This window comes from Gallus gallus, chromosome 8 (assembly GCF_016699485.2).
Source record: "Gallus gallus isolate bGalGal1 chromosome 8, bGalGal1.mat.broiler.GRCg7b, whole genome shotgun sequence".
NCBI classification, from domain to species: domain Eukaryota; kingdom Metazoa; phylum Chordata; class Aves; order Galliformes; family Phasianidae; genus Gallus; species Gallus gallus.
Window position 1 is genome coordinate 28,480,633 of NC_052539.1, and position 19,501 is coordinate 28,500,133.

Here is a 19,501-nt window from a genome sequence, read left to right on the forward strand (position 1 = left end):
CCTTCCAAAGGTCACCCAGCCTGGACTTTCGCTCAGAGCGAATTGTTCAGGACCTCCGGCAGCCAAGTTTTGTTTATCCCAGGGATGGACACCCCACAAGCCTTCTGGGCTCCTGCTTCTGTTTGACCACCTTCCTGGTAAAGGTGTTCACATACAGTCAGAATTGCTGCTGCTTGTCCTTTCATTGTGCACCTCTGACAAGAGCTGGCTCCACCTCTACAGCTCTCATGAGATGGCTGCAGACAGCAGCACAATGTCTTCATACTGAGCAAACCCACTGTCTCAGCTTCTCCTCATATGTCACTGTCTGGTCCTTTCACAATAGTGTAAAATTATTTGTTCCTAAAGCGAGAGGTTACACAATAGAGCTGTGTAGTATGGGGGAAAAAAAATCATTTTCAACCCACTCAACTGAAGTAAAGCCTTTTTCATGTCTTGTGAGACATGCAGAAGAGATCTGATTTCTCCAAAGCATTTGCTGCCTACCCCACTTTTGTCACTTCTGCTTTGTCATTGTAAGCCATGCAAAGTAAGCCAGACTGAACTTTTGCTCCATACAACTTTTCCCATGCCTTCATTCACTTCTATACCTCTTTTCTCCACTCTCATTCAGTGTGCTGAATGACAAAGACAATACTCAGTTACTCCAGACTAAATTGAATCACTGTTTTGTTAGAGTTTTCAGAGCAGGATGAATTCCTTTATATGATTCATTACCTGACTTCCTGCACATTCGGTGCTGTGTTAGCTATTCTGCTACGTGCTGAGCAAAAGAGTCCTTGACAATGGCTGTATCCACATAGACAGCACAGTACTGAGAATGATGAAGACCTCCCATATTATCTATTAATGTTCTTCCTTCAGCTTAAGTTAAATTCTCAGGTTAAAAAAAAAAGGTGAGAAGTACAACTTTTTGAGATCTGTTAGAATTGGCTGCTGTATGTGGGGGCTCAGAAGAAGAACGGGGCAAGGAAAGGAAGGTCTGTTAGGGCTGTTCCTGCTCTGCAGGGGGCTGGGAGGGAGTGGCCAGAATTACTCCTGCTTCTGGGTTCTAGGTTTTCATGCACGTCTGTTCACATTTTGGGTTTAAGGGGACAGTTTCCATGCTTACAGTAGGCAAAACAAACCTGCCTGATATTTAGCAAAATGAAACAAAAAGCATAGAGATGTTTGATGCCTGAAAGACACATGCTCTCTAAGTTGCTCAGCTGTCCTCTGTACTATGATTTGGGCCCCAGCTGCAGCATGTTCTCTCTGATGAGGGTGGGGTCACTCCCCAGGTGTATTGGTTAGCAGAAGTAAGTAATAAAGACCATAAAGCTTAAGAGCTGTTCCCATTTCTTGTTCTTGCTGGTAGGTGCTGAGGTCATTGCAGCAGTCATCCCAACATTAACTACTAAGGCTGTAAACCTTCCCTTGGACCAGGTAGGATAAACACTGCTCAATTTTTTCTCTTGTCTGGGTGCTATTTCTACTAGATGTGCTTTAAGTAGCTGTTCTGTAGCGGATTACCAAAGTACAGTGATATTCTGTAGAAGTTGTAAAGAGGAGTCATGAAGCCTTCAGTAATGTTTGTTTTTATAGTTATACAATCTCTTATCTTGTAGGAGTTTCATTTCTTTCATGTTATATCTTGAAAAATATAAACTCTTCTTAATGTTGGCTCAAATGAAATTGTTAGCAAAACCCTTCTGGAGCTGCAACAACAATCAAGGAGCATTTTCTTATTAATATTAACATTAACTGCTATAAAAGACTAAAAAAAATCTATTGAGTAGGTGAGGGAATTGTGCTTAACAGAATGTAAGTATCTGTGCCTCAAGTAGTCATAAAATGCATGTTATTCTACTGTAGGGTGATGTGTGCTGTGAGTTTTTTTGCAAGAGAACCTTCATGTTGTACTAAATATGTGCAAATAATTAAAGTGGGTATGAAGTTGTGTGATCTTTGGATTTTCAGCTCCACTGAGCTCAGAGCTCAGCTTATTGGGGTTAGTTCCAAGTACGATTTCAAAGTCTTGTAGAGATGTTTAATCTATAATTAACAACTGGTGCTTGTAACCATCTTAGGGGAAGGCTGCAACTTTAGTGAAAGCCTATTCTATTTTTTAATAGCCTTCAAAGATACCATGCATGAAAATGACATTTTTATCTATTTCAGCTACTATGCTTGAGATGATTAAGTACTGATACTGTGTGCATCTGAAGTTCTAGTTGTAAATAAAGTCTTTGCAAGTGTAGGCATGAAACATTCTGGATTCAAGCAATTAATGCAGATAGTTTAAGGCCTGAGGTATTTTTGAAGTAATCCTAAATTAGGCCCCTTTTGCTTTGCCTTTCATATATCATTTATTATCCTGCCAAAGGTTCTTTATATACGGGATCATGATATATTAATAAACTCGTGCTTTTTTCCCCCTAGTCATTTGGCTGAAGACTTAATTAAATGGTGGCTGCAAGTGTAGTTTAGTGAAGGCAGTCAGCTGGGCGTGCTTCTTGCTAGCTCAGCTCTGCAGGAGGAGCATGGAGCTGCTTGCTTGCTTCACTCTGCAGGGGGTGCGTGCTTGGTGTGGGGTCCAGCCCACCTTGCTGAAACACAGAAATACATAAATATCAGTTGCCTACTGCAGCCCTGTATAGTCCTTCTGGAGTAACCACGTGCAGGCTGTACAGGGACCAGAAATTACAGAGAAAAGGTCTGTAAGTTGATGGTGGCATTTCCAGTTGGAGCTCCCTGTGGTGCTGGTGGCTGGCTCTGACTGAGGAGCACGGTCCCTCCCCACAGGGCTCTGTGCCTCGTGCACCTGATGCCTGTATGCAAGTCAGGCATGCACACATTTTCCCCCTGGGCTTCTCAGCTGGGATGAGAGTAATCATGGTCAGGTGTAGTTGCAGGCATTTCAAACTGAAGTGCAGATTTGTTAAGTGGGTTTTTCTACTCTGTGGTGTTCTCTTTTCCTTTCCAACATTTAAATGTAAAAAAAAAAAATATTTCAGTGTTGATGCATCTCTTAAACGTCCTTTGGTTTATGCAATCCACAAACCAAGTTTCTCAGAAGTACGGAGATGCATGGGGGAGTGTTAAAATTCTCAGCCATCTGGGGTAGGAGAGCTGGATTTTGAGTGTTTTTCTTATTGGTGTGTGCAGTGCTTATGGCTTGCTACATAGATCCAAAGGCATTTTGGAATCTAACTCCTCTGTATCTACTGTTTTGAGAACATGAATTAAACACACTTTTCAATGGGTAAAAGCTGTTCTACATTATTTCATTATCAGAATTTGCTTGTGTATGGGAACTGTAGAGCCCTGGCCTGACCCACTGATTGAGCACCTGGGGAAAGGACCCGATCAGCCCTGGGAGCACAGGTGAAGGCAATTCAGCTGTGGGACGGGAAGGGGTGGAGCCTGGCTGCACCTCTCTTAGACCCCATTGAAGGACTGACTGCCACTGGGGAAGGATCTCTGGTTGGAGATCCCTGCCTGGTGGAGTTTTCACTGTGAAGCTAGATCTTCAGAGATGGGTGAGCACCTTTCCTTTCCCTTTCCTTTCCCTTTGTAACACTGTTCCAATGGTGCTAGTCGTTTTGCTACTATGCTCTTGTATTGCCCTTCTGCTGCGCTGGCCCTTCTGATTGTAACAACATCCTAGAGCTGTATTTTTATACCTGCCTTTCCTTGGATTCCTGCTGCTCTTTAGGTAATTTAATGTAGTAAAACTCAGTTTTAGCATAATTTTCTATTCGAGTGAGGATGTGTGCTTTTCCTGTGGTGCCTGACTGGTGCTCTGCAGCAATCCCTCTGCTCTGTCACTGCAGCAGCTGCCCTGGGCTGAGGTTTTAACTCTGCTCAGAAGGATGTTGACTGTGCTTAGAAATGTGAAGTTTCCCAGTCATGACAAGGAATACGGAGCATCAGTAGAGAGAGGCGTGTGCTCCAGGAAAGCTGTTCTCAGCAGATGAGCACTGGTCAAAATGCAACCTGTGATAGTTTTCAAACTAGAGGCACTGGTGTGAAGCACTTGGAGCTTGCAGTGCCAAGGGGGTGAATGTCTGCCTAATATGTTGGCTTTGAACCACAGCGATCATTTTAATGAGTTTGGCACCTGGCAACCCTTTGTGCTTTTGAAAAGCTGATTATAGTTGATTTCAGTATATAAATGTACTTTAAAATGCTTTCCTAAATAATGTGGTGGTTAAAATCTTGAGCTGCCTACACTGATGTGGTTACTTTTCCAGTGGAGGGGCTGTGGGAGTCTTGTTAGATAATTACAGCACAGGAAGACTCAGCTAGTACAAGGCATGCTGGTCCTGCTTGATGTGATTGCATGCCCAATAGACTGAGCAGTTGCTCTTCAGCTCAGTTTCTCATAGTGAGATTTCAATGGCTTTGAGACTATTGAAAATCCTCCTATGATTTGTTAAGAGCTACAGTTACTGCACCAGCAAAATGCAGAGTGAAACCTTGGAAAGGACAAATAGGCAGAGGAAGTAGGAGAGATCTGAACCTTGGAAGCAAGCTACCTCTGCTGTAATCTGTGAAATCAATATCTTTTCTTGTACAAAATCATTCTTTTTTCATGCTGTCAGCTGTACTCCGTGGGCTGCTGTATTACTGTGTACTGCAGCAGGTTATTAGTGAAGTAATTCTGCTGAAGTATGCTCTAAGAATAAATTACAACATCACCTCTGTCCTGTAGAGCATTATTGCTCTGCACTGCCTACAGCTTGCTAGCAGATGTATGAAAATAAGGTGGATGTTTCTGGTTGTTGCGATGGATTTTGTATCTGAACAGTTACTTTTTTTTTTACTCCGGAAAGCATTTCTCAAATCATTTATGTTACTGCTATGATAAAAAAATAAGTCTATAAAACTTGGCTGTTTTATGGAGGTGTCAATAGCTTTTGCTGTTCTTGCTTATGCTGATCTCTCAATTCTTTGAACATTCTTTGAATGTTCTTTGTGGAATGAAACATGAGCAGTGCAGCAAACCAACTAACAGCTCCCATGAAGGCTGGATATCCCTCTGCTTTTTGAGTACCCTCCTCTGATGGAAACAGAGCAAAACCACCTAACTAGATGGTTTGCTTAGGTTTTTCTTTTTCTGGGAGGGAGTATGGGTGAGCAGAGAATCATTGATCATTATGAAGTGAAGGGAAGGAAGTACATGTGAATGCTGTGTTGGAAGAGCTCTGCAGGGAAAAGTTGGTTGTCCTGGTGGTTATGGAGCTGGGCATGGGCTGCAGCCTGCCTCTATGACAATGAGGGCCTGTGCTGTAGTGCATTAACTAGCAAGAGCACCAGCAACTCAAGGCATGTGGTTAATTGCTTCTGCTTGGGATGTGGGGGTAACAGCTGGAATATTGTACTTAGTTTTGGGCCTCATTTGTGTGGCAATCTGCAGTGAGGGGTTACACTGTGGAATAACAAATGGCACTATTTCTGTCCAGTAAGAGCACTTTTTGTGGAGTGTTTTTTTTAACTGATGCTATAATTTCTATTAACCCAATGTTATGTGCATCTACTTATTTATCTTTGGCCACCTTTTGTTTAAATGTAGCTCCAAAGTAATTAAACTGCTCTTTTTGCTCTGATCTTTTTAAGAATTATCAGCAGAATAGTATAGTTTGTCACTGAGTCTAAAATAACCCGTTAGCATGTGCATCCCTAATGGCTTTGTGCAAACTGTGTGACTCCTGTGTTGTGTGACATCCTGTTGAGGTAATTTTTAGAAGGGAAGGTGCAAATCATAGCTTCCTTTGGGGTGTAACAGTGAAAGAAAAGTTCATCTAATAATTCAGTGTTCTTACTTGGTATGCTAGGAGCTTTCTTCTGTGGTGGTGTTCTGGACAAAAAGCAGACATTCCCTTCATTATGTCTGTTCATGTAGCTTTTACTGAACTCCATTGTTGGCCCTTGTACTGGAAGAAGAGTGACTGACTCTGCTGCAGACCTGTAAACAGCAGTTGCTTCAGATATAGGTATATTTCTTCCTGATTCCCTTATCCACTGAACTAACTGAAGCAAAATCTGACAAAAAGCGAGCATGCAGACTTGGTGAGGTTGGTCTGACAAACAATCCTTTTATGCAGTTGCTTATTTGTTGCTTTTCATTTATGAATTGCCTCACAGCTGTGCCTGGTTCTCTCACAAAGTAGTTCATCAGATCCATTCTACAAATGTGTAGCAGCTGTTGCTCAAACCCAGTCTGATTGCACGTGCCCTCTGCAGTTTTACTCAATTGGTTTACTCCAAACACTTTGTTACTAAATCACTCATTTGCTTGTAACCATCCATACAAAGTATACATTAAAATGCTCTGTAGTGCAGCAATTTGGAAGGCAGTCACTGAAAAGATCAAAGGATGGGATCGTATGCGGGGTATGGTTCTCCTACTGTGCACGTCCACGCCTCCTGGCTGTTAGTGAGAGGCGGAGACTCGCATCCAAAAGGGGAAATGCTCGGATTAGAGGCGGTAAACTTACCATTTTTCATCTTGCTGTTGTCTGGGAGCAGCCGGGAAGCAGTAGGCGTGGATGTTGTACATGATTTCAGGCATTCATCTCAACGGGTCCTGGTGCTTCCTCGTTCTTCGCGAGCCTCTGAAGGGCAGGTGTTCCTCCGGGGGGTGGCAGCTGGCAGGCACGGCAGCAGCAGCAGGGAGATGCTGGGAGGAACCGGGAAAGGAGCAGTCCTGTCACTAGAAATAACACTAAGATTTTCTCAGCTCCTCTGTAGTGTCTGCAGGACTCTCCAGCAAAGTGAGTGGCGTTTGTGTGCACGTGGAGTCATGGTGGCTAGTGCTGGTGTTAGTCGTGCTGCCTCTACCAGCTGGGGCTGCACAATTTTATTTCTTAATTTGAAGTACAGTTGTCTCTTGAACTGTTAAAGCAAATTGGAAGATCCAAACAGCTTGCAAAAAGTGAAGAATGTATTAAGAAAACAAAAAGCAGAATTTTTTTCTTGAATTGTCTATAGTATTCTCAAATATTACAAATTTTGTAGAGATGACTGGGAAACTTGGAAATAGGCTCGTGCTTGGCTGCTTGGTAGGGTGTGCCAATACTGACTGTGTCAATACAGCGCTGACTGCTGAGCTATAGGATCAGAGTCTAAGCTAAGCCCTGAGGGTCTAAGGGTGCAGGCATGCTTTCTGTGATATCCGGTCTTGTGTCTGTTGATGCCTGAGAAATCTCATAGGCACTGGGGATGACTTCTAGAAAGTCAAAGCAGACAAGTGGTCCATGGCTCAGAGTTCGAAGTCCTGCACTGCAGTGAGCAATGGTAGCAGAAGTACACCCGTAGCAAACCTTTACTTCTATCAATGAGTTCAGGAGCCTGCTCTAGGATGTCTGACTACTTCCAAAGGAGGTGGAGCAAGCCCTTGCTTTTCTGGATTCACGTCCTTACTGTTTTCTTGATGTGATTGATTTCTGCCACGTGGTGGTGGTAGTGCTTTTTTCTAACCCTGAGAAGTTGTTTCTAGGACCACTAACTGCTTTATTTGATAAATGCAACTTAATAACAGCACGTTGTTTTAGTAGCAGTTCTCATGCTGCTTTTGCAACTGGAGTGTAACAGTACTTTGTCAGCTTTAGACAACAGATCTGTTGTGATGTTGCAAAGCTGCTATTGCCAGCTTCCTAGCCTTTGCATTTAATAACTTTCATTGCATTTGGTGATCCATGACTGCTTTAGTCTGTTAGGAAAAAAGTGAGCTTTTTTCAGATAACCTGCAGACAATCTACTTCGAGTCATTAAACATTAGTTTTCAGAAGCTTTTTTCTTTGTAGGAGTGTGATTTAGGTGTTGTATTATGGGAATGTGTTAGTTCAAGTTCGTATTAACACAAACTGAATTCTGCAGATACCTTGCTTGTCAGCCTGGGAGCCATCTTGTTCAGGGACAATGATTCGTGTGCTGTTGCTCAGCAGCAGAGGCAGCAGCATGTGCTAAGTGTGAGCTCCTGAAGTTGGCTGATATGGTCCAGGTCTCCTTGACCAAGTATTTCATAGGATCTGTAAGGATATGAAAGCCTGGGAAGTAGCTTAGTGAGGTGGTGGAGAAAGGCAATTGAAAAGGTGTGGATATCCAGCAGTCCTTAGCTGTCTGTCTGCAGGCTGGAATTTGGAGCAGGAACTCAAGCAGGAATTCAAATGAGCTTGACTCTAGTCATTGAAGAAAGCATAAAACTGATGTGGCCCTCTTTCATTCATCCCTTGTTAGTCTTGCTCTGAACTTTCCTTGTGTGCTGTAGCTTAGTGGTACAGACAGGTGACACTTATCTTTTCAATGGACACTGTGAAGCTTGAACTAGTCCTCTGGTTTTGCCCTAATTGGAAGTAGGGGATTTCCTTGGACAAGAGAATGAATCAGTGGAAGCAGTACACTCAGAGCAAGCCTTTGCTTCTCTCCTGTCCCCTGCCTGGACCATGTGGAGGAAGTCTTGAAGCATCCATGTCAGTAGCTGCCTGGGCTGGCAGTGCTGGCAGGAGTGAAGGCGCAACGCAGTTTCTATTCTGCTGCAACAAGCTTATTCCATCTCCTGTGTGATTTTGATCATATTTCTACTATTCTTCCTAATCTGTGGGTGATGTGTAAGCAGAAAACATTCAGAAGGTAGACTTGCTTTATGCAAGCATTTTTCTCAGAGGACTAACTCAAGGAAGGAAAAAAAAATTCAAGTAGATGGGAAAACCACTTGAAAATCACTGTGATTTGATTAGAAACAACACTTGAAGAAAAATCCTGGATGGAAGACAGAGGAGCAAATTGGCCATGTGAAACAAGGACAGGAGGAACTGAGGAGGTGAGAGGCTTAGTAAGCATTCTCTCAATTAACATACAAGTACTGATACTTCTGGTGAGATAGGGCCACTGTTGAATTTTTTGTTGTCTTCTCTGTTGCCCCATCACCCTCAGGAAGCCATACACTTGCATTTTAATTACATATGCTGTGCAGATCAGAACATCACTTATGAGCTGGTTCCTGTAAAGATTAAATGTATTGGGCATTTGACAGTGCTGCTTGATGTAGGTACTTGAATCTTTTCTATTTCGTTAAGTTCAGTATAATTTGACAAAGAGGGCACACTTGTAACTGAGGTTAGGGATGTTATTATCCTCACTTGCAGATCTGGCAGTGCAGTGCACTGACAACACATCAAGAGTGTTCAGTCAACACAACTCTTACATACCTGCAGTAGACTCATAATAATACTACAGTATAATCTACAGTGAGTAGGATTTGAGTTGTGCAGAGTTAAAGATTTTTTTCACAGTTCTGTATCTAATTTGTAAGCTATGGACAAAAATGTCAGTCTCTTATATATTTTTCTAGGTCACGGTGCACTATTATCAACTGGCATCCTTTATAGCAGATTAAAACTATTCAATTTCTACCCAACTTTTTTAAAAAAAAACCCAAATATTCTCTGACTCAAAGACAAGCTACTATTCTAAAATTGTTAGAGCTTGTTGTTAAAAATGACCTTCATGCAGTAGTAGGTTATTTTGTTTAAATAGAAGGCTAAAAATAAGTTTTTCATTTCAGCAGAGTAGATCTTGATAGCCCAAAAGAATTGCTGGGCTGTTAACTGAGCAGAGGAATTTGAACCTGAAGAAATTGCAGAACTTCTGCACCTTTGGTGGCAGCTGTTGGGAGAGTTGAGAAGAAAGACTTGATCCTCTCTGTTGTGCTTGGTTAGAAATAATCTTGTAACTATTGAACCTAGAAAGGCTGAAAAGAGAAGGCCAGATTCATGAAGGAACCAATGTGATAGAGTTGGGAACTTCTAGTAGTTTTGTTTCATGTTGGACCCGGTCTGATGGTGTGTCCTAGTGGATAGAAACCTTTGTGTCCAGTTTTGAAGTCTGACTCCTCTCACCTTAGGCATACCTGAAATGCATCTTCCCTTCAAAATCCAGTTGTTCCCATCTTTGTGCAGCCAGTCTGTGATATTCCTGCCCTGGCTTCTTTTCAGCTGCTTCTGATGAGTATTTATGCACAGTAGAGCAGTCCAAAAGGAATGCCTTTCATCCTGTCCAGAATAGATGGTACCACAGATTATGGTAGATGGAGATTAAGTCCTTGGTCCACTTAGGAGTTGTCATCTCTCTATCCCAAGAGTGCCTTAGCTCCAGTTCCAATGCTGCTTTTGGAAAGTGGGTTTTCTTCCCTCTGGACTTGCATATAAAAACTATTGATGATCTTTTTTTTTAATCTGAAGTGGGTTGGAAACAGTAATAAAATAGTCGAAGTTGTTTTTTATATGAGCTCTGCTAAGCAAATGCAGTCTTGCGTCTTGAGCAATCTCAGTAACTGGAAACACAACCAATCCCATCCACAATTAGTTTATTACTCTTTCTTTTTTGCCTGTTTTTCCCGTGATAACACGTTTCCAACAACTCTAATTTTAGACTAGATATGCAGGCACGTTCAGCAATGCCAAAAGTATTGTAGTAATGTGCTGAAGATTGTGTTGATTTCATGTTGAATGATGCTGAAGGGAACGTGCCAGGCTACCCACGTATCTGCAGCCAAAGAGCAAACCGAAGGAGTCATGCTTTGCATTGCCAGTTATATTTTCAGCTCTGTGTGTGCAGAACTATCTGCTTACCCACTGTTTGTTAAGCATGCACGTAGGTTAGTCACTGCACTGAGCTGTTTTTCACCCAAAAGGGTCTGTTTATGCTTGTTCATGAATTTTTCAGTAATGTTAATACCCTGCAAATAATAATATTAAGATTGTGCACACACGTTGGCAGAAGTCCTTTAAGTCTGTCATCTGAATTCAGGCTGATTAGAAGCCATGCACGGGGTGAATTCAGGTTTATACTCAATAAGGTGAAGGTGTGCAGTCCTTACGTTCATTTCTACACTTTCAAAGTGATGGTGAAGTTTTTCACAGCTTACATATAGAAATTTTTTGTTTGGCTGATTAAAAAAAAAAACAAAACAAAACAAACTCTTCTGTTTGGACCATAGCTCATGGAAAATGATTTTTTTTCCTTGACAGATGAGCATTTTAAAGGTAGTTGAGTGTGTTTTAAAACATAGATAATGGTCTCATTTTTCTTAACATCTTTGTTGAGATAAACAGATGTATTCTGATATCATGGCCTCATTTAGCTACAGCTTCACTAAATTTAGACTTTAAAAGCGTAATTGTCGTCTTGGTATTTTCAAAGGGAAGTGTGCAGGAACTGAGTGTGGGAAGACCAACATGTACATCTCAGGCTGGAGAGCTGTGGTCAGGCAGCAGCCAAGCTGTGCTTGGTCCTTCTTTCCCAAGAATGAAAGAGCTGAGGTGTGTTTGTGAAGAGGACTGGTTCACCTGTATGTGTTTGTGAAGCTCCATGGAAATGTAGCCCTTTAGGCTTCATGGAATGCCATCCTTTGATGGTATCACAGATGAGCGCAGAGCAGATAGCTCAAACCTGGATTTGGAACACCTCGGAGCTAAGATCTCAGTTAATTCTAGCCTTCACCACTGCATATTTAAAAAGGCCACAGTGACAAAATCAGATCTAGATCCAAGTACAGAACTGGAATTCCACAACTTTTCATAGATGTCTCATTTGGAATCTGGAATTTGGCTTGGATCCATCTCATTTAAGACCTCTCCAAACTAGAGTTTTTACCAGAACTTTCTAATGGCATATATTTTTTAATGAAGATAAATGGCTTTTAATACAACTTGCTTCCTTGGGAGCTCTCATAGGCAGTGGAGCAGGTGGGCAATGGCATAGTGTGATCCCTGGCTCTCAGACCTGCCCTGTACCACCTGTGCTCTGCTTCCCTGCTGCTGTGTGCACCGGGTGGGTTAAAACCTGTGGATCCCTTCCAGGCTGTCAGTCTGTCACCTATAGCAAAGTTCAGTTTCTCTGTATGTGATGTGCTTTGATTAAAGCCAGGAAAGAATTTTGAAAGTACTTCAAAAGTTTGTGCTTAAAGTGCATATAAAAAATGTTTGAGGAGTGGTGGCTTCTTGATGCAGCACTGGGATTCAGGTTGTAGCCAAAGCATGGACTTGGATGCTTAGTTGGGGGCAGTGATCCCCCACAGTTTCAGCCATATAATACTTAATACTCTGCTCTTATAAAATGGTAAAAACTGTAGCTAAATATGTTGTTTGATCCCTTGTCTTAAGGGATATAATTTGTAGGTTATGCAAGATTTCATTGAATAAAGAAAAAAGCAAACCCAATTGTTCTTTCTTGTTCTGCTTGTGCTATGGACTTGTCCAACCAATCCCAAGAGCAGGCTGAACTCTGGCCCTCAGCTTGGCAGCAAAGGGCTGAAGCACGCAGACTTCATTATCACAGAATCATAGAAATGTAGGGACTGGAAGGAATCTCTGGAGAGCTTCTAGCCCAAACCCCTACCACAGGTTACAGTAAAAGCACTGCTCTGTCTGAATGGAGGTGCTTGGGGAGCATGCTGTTCCCACCTGCAGGCACACAGAGCTGGGCCACCAGCTGCCAGTGCCAAGAGTGTCGTCATTGTGCCATGCCAACAGGTTGTTGCCGTGCTTAGGTTCAGTACTGTCTCATCTCATTTGCACAGTGTTGTTGTCTTTTGTAGTAGTAGGGATAAATCTGTAATTTGCTATCCAGCAAACAGCTGTGTGATGCTGAGTAAATGCACATGGAATACCTCAGCAGTACCCTATAAAGCAGAGCAAGTGGTGCAAGAAAGGTGCGTGTCCGAAGCTTATATGGGCAGATTAAATATTTTCTCAAAGATAATATTCATCCTGAACAATTACAGTATGGTGAATCATGCAGCAGAAATTATACTTTAAAAAGTAGCCTGCAGAACTGCCTAATCGTATAATACTGCTCAGTGATTTCTGGGACTTTGTCCTACAAGTTACTGAACAATTCTAATGCGAGATATACAAAAAGTCAATTTATAGCCAGCAATCTATATTTACTGTCAATAATTGTGAGTAAGTGCTTAACTAGTGTTTTGTTGACTACTGTAGAACCAAGGGATTATTTAGCGAATTAACCATACCATAAGCATACAAATTAAAAGGAGAATAAACAATTTAAGTTTTTATTCACTCGCGAGATCTTCTTTCTTTTCTTCCTAAACTGGAGTTCTCTCAAGTTTCAAGGTTTCCCCTCTGAATTGTGGCCGTGGTAATTACATCCCACGTGTCACACAGATGCAGTACCCACTGATACTGAAGTTCTCAGAAATCATAATGGACAAGGACAGATGTTGCCAGGTTTAAAAATAAAACTAAAACAACAGGAACAACGTAGCAGCTCATCAGAATTCATCAGCAACCAGGGTTTAATTCCACGGTGCTGTACTGTTATCTGTCAACCATTCATGCAATTAAGAGAAAATATCTCCCAACGTTTCCATGGTGCTAAAGCACTCCAGGAGAACAGCCAGCCCACACAGGGCCCGGGAGCGATAAAATATTAATTCAGAACAAGCACATGTTCAATAATCTCAACATTTAATACAGGCGATAGTAATTCGGTCCTAGCAAATTATTCAGTTAAACAAAGCTGTGCCAGATAGTATACTACTTGGCAGTGGGTTTATTTGCAAAAAATAAAGCCTATTTATTGTGGGATTAAGACCACAGATATGGAAGTAGTGCCATGTGAGCAAAGCAGATACTGTGGCTGCTGGGCTCTGTCTGACTGGCTGCTGAGAAGGCTCTGCTCTCAAGGTGTGAGTCTCCAAAAGAAAGGGAGTTTGATGTGCTGCATTAAGGAGAGTCTGCTGCATGCTTTGGAGGTGATAAAGGGGGCTGGTTTCAGTGTCTGTTGCAAGAAGTTGTAAATGGAAATACAGTTTGAATTTTGGATGATCCTGTGTGTAGCTGGGGGTTGGACTTGATGATCCATGTGGGCCTCTTCCAACTTGGGATGTTTTGTGAGGTCCAGAGTGGATTTGGTGCACATTTGTGCCTCCAATGTCAACACCACTGCTCCTGCTGTCCATGTGTCCCCCTGCAGCCAGCTGTGTGCACCTTGCTGCTGAAGCATTTCCTGGCACTGCATGAGCTGTCTGATAGAGCCAGGGCGAGGTGTAGCTGGAACACTTCACAGGCAAGGAGATTGGACTGGATGGTCTCTTCCGAACTCAACCAGACCGTGATCCTGTGCAATGAGCTTCACTAACAGAATTTGGCTGTGCCAAAGTTGCCACCTTCTCTTGAAAATAAGTCATACTTGAGGTGTCAACTTTTCAGAATGCTTACCTTAAGGAATCTCAAGAGTGGTGCAGCATCTCTACATTGTGCATCTCATATCTGGATATAAGGAAAAAGGGTGGCTTTTATGTATGTATTTTTAGTAATAACAGCAGTGAGGTGCAGGCACAGGCTGCCCAGGAAGATGGTGTGTGCTTCCATCCCTGCAGACACTCGAAGTTAGACTGGATGGAGCTCTGAGCACATGATGGAGCTGTGGGTATCCATGTTCGCTGGGGGGAGGTAACCTTTGAAGAGTGGTGGCTCCTTGATGCAGCAGGTCCCTTCCAGCTCAAATGATTCTATGATTGTGATCTCCTGAAGTCCAAATCCAGCCTGTGGTGCCTAGAGCTCTGTGCTGCTGCTACGTGTTCACAGTACAGTGCTGTGCGTGCGGTGCTCTGGGTGGAGGCAGGAACCCTACTGGGGTTTTGAAGACCTGCAGAAGATGAAAGGGCCATCAGAAGTCCTTGGTTTCCTTTTATCTATTCTTCATAATGTGATGTTTTTGTTCAGGTTGTTGCTAAAAAGGGAGAGCTGGAAAGCTGTTAGGGGAAAGACCCGCAGTGAGTTCAGGATGTGGCTGTATGATTAGCTGGGTAACTTGGTTTGTTATCAATTGCCTTGTAATAAAAAGGACAAGCTCACAGTTTGTCTGGTAGTACTGTTAGTCAAGAGTTGGTGATACGCTTGCAATGTGAGTAATGTGCTTTAAGAATGGATATTTATAGTGACTATTTGTGGAGAATTTGCAACTTTTTTTAGCCTGTAAATGCCTGGCAAATAGGGTTCTGCTGGCTCCCTCAATAAGCCAGACCATGTCAGAAACCAGGCATTGGTGGCTGGGAAAAGGCTTTAAGGGACTGAAGGGCATTTTAAACTTTTTAGGTGTTTGATTAAAAAAACCAAACAAACAAAAAAAACCATTTTAAAAAAAGCCTGGAAAAATGAGGAGAGCTTCAGCAAGAAAGGATGTGAAAACTGTGCTTAAAAAGGAAAGGTTGAGAGGAAAATATTGTGAATTTCTGCTTTTTGTTTTTTTCCCCTAAAATTTTCCACTTCAGTGGCTAATTAACATTTCAGAGAAAGGAAGGTTTTACTAAAAATCCAGCATTTCTGCTTAAGGCTTGGCTTAAAAGTATGTCCTTGGGATCTTCAAGAAATCTGTAGGAAAAGTAGGCTAATATTGGCATTCCTAAGATTTTAAAGACAAAACAAAGAGCAAATGCAGCAAAGCCATTGCAGACAGTCTTTCAAGGCCATTCACGAGCAAATTCACACAAGCTTTTTTTTTTTTTAAATACTTGGCAGCTCATCTTTAATGTGAATTGCACTGCTCTTCCCTTGTTTTTCTGAATAATGCATCCTGGGTATTTGGTCCCTTAAGGTACTTTTAGACTTATTTCCACTTTGATGCTGAGCCAAGTTAGTGTACATATTGGTAGCAACTAAAACTAGTTCTTTTTTTTTTTCAGTACATCAACTCTTACCAATTTTAGTTCAACCCTCTGAGCCTCATTTTTCCTGGGTCCCTCTGGCAGAGCCCAGCATAGGGCAATCCCAAGGTGGGCGAGCACAGATCTGAAAGAGAAAGAGGAGACAAGTAAATGGGGTCAGGGTTGGAGCAGTCTGGGGGTTGGGAATGTTTCATGACAAGCTCCTGTATTGGAGATTTGTCCTGCAAACTCAACTGTCAAAAACGTTTTGTGCTTCTTGGAGCTGGTACAACAGGCTGATGGAACACAGTGGTTGGATAAACAGATCTTGAACCAGAGCTACAACCCATATCGATGTGCGGGAGAATGAAGTGCGCATAAAATCAGGTGAAATGTTTCAGTACAGAAGTGAGCCAGTCTTTTGTTCTGCAGATTACCTTTATGCTTGATTTGGTCATAAGAAAAATCTTATTAGATAATTTATCCATTTCTGTCCCACTTGTATGACACAAAAATGAGTAATTATTAACGTTAGTGCATTAATACAATGCTCCCATGTTCTCTTTTAGTAAGAATGCTTCTTGTTAGGGTGAGAAACATAATCCGATAAAGAATTACTTTCCCCATCATGTCTTACTGCTACAACAAAACCCCAAATGCAAAAGCTTCCAAAAGATGAAGTCAATATTCATTGACGTTCTCTGATGTGAGACTGACAACACTGCAGGAAAAATTGCAACTTTAAGCTTATTTATGTGAAACCTTTCAGAAGTCATTCTTCACCAGTTATTTGCAGAATGTTTTTTTTCTAATAAGGTATTTCATCCTTAACGCTTTGTCAAACCTTCTGCTATATGTTAATGTCAGCTGTTTGTACACTCCTGGCGTGACACTAAATTGTGTCTGTGACAGCACAGTCATCAATAAGTGCTCTGGGTTTCCATCTTCTGGAGTTACTTTCCTCTGCAATGCTTTAGTTTGTGCTCTTGCTTCATCTTCCCTCGGGAAAATGGTTGCAGGAGCCCAAATTCGCAGCTGTGGGCACTGCTCTGCTCTGTTCCACCGTGTGTAACTGTCGTAGCATTACTCGGCCTTGTTTATGCCAAAACAGTATGTTTTTCCAACCTGTTGAAGGAAAAAAATCTATCCTTCTGGGAGGTGGCTGTGATTGGAATATTGAGGATCTTATGCTGGGATGTTGGATGTTTCAGCTTTCCTCTGAGCACTCTCAGCCACTCTATGCTGTGTGGTTTCCTAGCTACCTCCAAATCATGAAGTCTCTTGGTTTTGGACCTCCATTTCTGGCTTCCAGCTTTCTTTATGAAGACTTTAATTTTGCCATCTTTCTCTGAAGGGCAAATGCTTTTTTTTTTTGTTGTTCCTGCTGAAGTTCAGTGCTGCTTAGCCCTCAGTGCCCAGAGACAGGCCAGTCTGTGACAAGGCAGCTTCCTCCTCCTCCAGGCAGAGCTGAGAGGTCGTACAGATGAGGATTATGGCAAACACGGTTGCTGTGTGGAAGCCACTGATCCGTAAAGGACTTTAAATACAATACTGTGTACACTGGCTTAGCCATGAGAACTCAGCTGTGGTCTTTGTGTTTTTGTTTTGATTTTTTTCCCAACTAATCCACTCCTAGGGCCAAGGCAAAGCCGGGAGTCCTTTGGCTCTTTGTAGATTATGGCTGCGCTCCTGAAAGCAGTTCTGAGCCTGGAGGATTTCTCCTAATATGCTGCCCTCATTTAACAGAAATACTCTGGATTTCAACTGTTCTGCCCCTTTCATGCTATTTTTCTCCTTTCCTTTTGTTCCCTTACACCATCCAGCTCAGTTTTCTGCCTCATCAAGGAGGTGCTATGGGTCACAACCAAATACTTCCTGCTGCCTGTGTGCTGAAGTTCTGTTGGGACTTTTTTCCTCAACTTTCTACAGAGGTTTTGGTGCGGGGGCTGTGAGAACTGACCCATATTACCTTGCTGGAGTTCCCACACTTCTGATTGAGCTCTGCAGACTATTAAACCAAAAGAACATCACTTATCTTACAGCACAAGTTGCAGAGAGCAGCAGCCTGCTTTGTATATCACTGGAAAGTGGGGCTTTTCTTCTCTTACTTACTACAGGTATCTGGGACTTTGTGTGTTTTTAGCAGGGAGTATCAGTGCTACTGCACTTTATTGCAGGTAATCCAGTTTTTTAGGTCCAATTCCCTCTAATGCTCATTCTAACACTAAAGTAATTCTACTCATTGATGATGTGGTGCTTAGGGACGTGGTTAGTGGACATGGTGGGGATGGTTGGATGATAGGACTTCATGATCTTAGAGTTCTTTTCTGACCTTAATGATTCTATGATCATTTTCAGCAGTGGATGCCTTGCAGGGCTTCTGCAGTGCCTGGGGGAGAGGGTGGGGGCAGCCATGTTCCTGTCCTTCCTCAGCCCCTCACACCTTTTTCATCATACATCTCTGTGCTTGATTTTGTCTTTACTGCTTCCACTGTGCCCAAACTCATCCATAAACATACCATGGTGCCTCTTAATTATGTCTATTAATTCTGTATTCATAGGTCATTTGAGGCTTACTTGAATGTTTAAGATCACTTCATAACACTTAAAAGAATGTGAATAATGAAGATTTATTATTTGAAGACCACATGTTTCTCTTTCCTGCTGGTCTAGGATATATTTTTGCTTGCACATGTAGGCCACTGTTCCTCTGACTTTTATGCCCTTTTCAATACAGTATTGCTATCTGAAACATCATATTTTGGCACTGTATATTATGGCATAAACACAACACAGATTGTATTTTATGGGTAAAATAGATATGAGCCTGGCAGTCTGAAAACTTGCTGGTTTATGAGCCCAGCCTACCTCCTTGATTTAATTGAGGTAAATGGATTATCAGGCTCTTTTTAATTGCATTCTCAGTGAAAAGACTCTATCCATTGCTTTTCTTGCCCCCTTCCAACTGGGTCTGAGCCTGCTGTGGACCTCTGTCCACCATGTGCTTGCTTGAGGTGCTTCTGCCTCCATCCTCCCTACAGTCCAGTCAGGAACCCACACCTGTCTTTGATCTCACAAAGAGTAAACTTCTTAATCAGAACCTCTGCAAACCAAACCCTCCATAGGGACTTTCAGAGAGGATGGCCCAAGCTCCATAGCAGCTTACCTCACAACACATCTGTTCTGAGTATGGCTCTTGCACCTCCCAAATGAGAAAGGATAACTGTGCAGCTCTGGTTTCCAGTGGGAATCATCCCTACCTAACTTGCTGCTTTAAATGCTTGTTCAGAAAGCCCAGAAACTGAGAAGAGAAAACAAAGCGATGGCTGAGTTCTCACAGTTTTGCTGGCAGAATGTCAACATCATATTTTATACAGTGCACATGCTGGTGAGGTTCTGAGATTTCCCTGCCTAACAGCTCTATGATGCTCTTGATTTTGTAAATCTCTTTATTCTGTAGTATGTGATGGGAAAAGGCCACCTCAGTGATGAGAAAAGCCACTGTAGGGAATGACAATAATATGTGCTTATGTCCAGCTTTGGTCCTAAGCTCTTTTGTGCTTGGATTTATAAAAGCTGCTTTTATTATTGTTGTTTTATCTCTTCAGCTGGTCTGGAGACAGTGTATTAGTCAGATGTGTGGGTAGCGAATTACCTGTGATGTCAAACTATACATTGTTAATTAAAAATACGTGCCTTTGACATATTAAGCATCCATTAAGAGCTCCATTGCTTGTCTGGAATGGCACTGTGCATCGTGCTGGAGGAACTGGATGAGCTGTAGAGACCTGAGGGCTGGCTTGTGGAGAGCCCAACTGGGAAGATTAAATGTAAAGGATGGGACTG

General features: G+C 42.3%; 1 protein-coding gene across 1 annotated transcript in view; it reads left to right on the forward strand.

Annotated features, from left to right (window-relative positions):
- Positions 1–19,501, forward strand: part of LRRC7 (leucine rich repeat containing 7) — a 194,877-nt gene that overhangs the window by 1,398 nt on the left and 173,978 nt on the right. Inside the window, exon 3 of the mRNA XM_015291088.4 lies at positions 1,358–1,425. The gene's annotated coding sequence lies outside the window, so the exon portion shown is untranslated. The remainder of the gene's footprint in view (positions 1–1,357; positions 1,426–19,501) is intronic.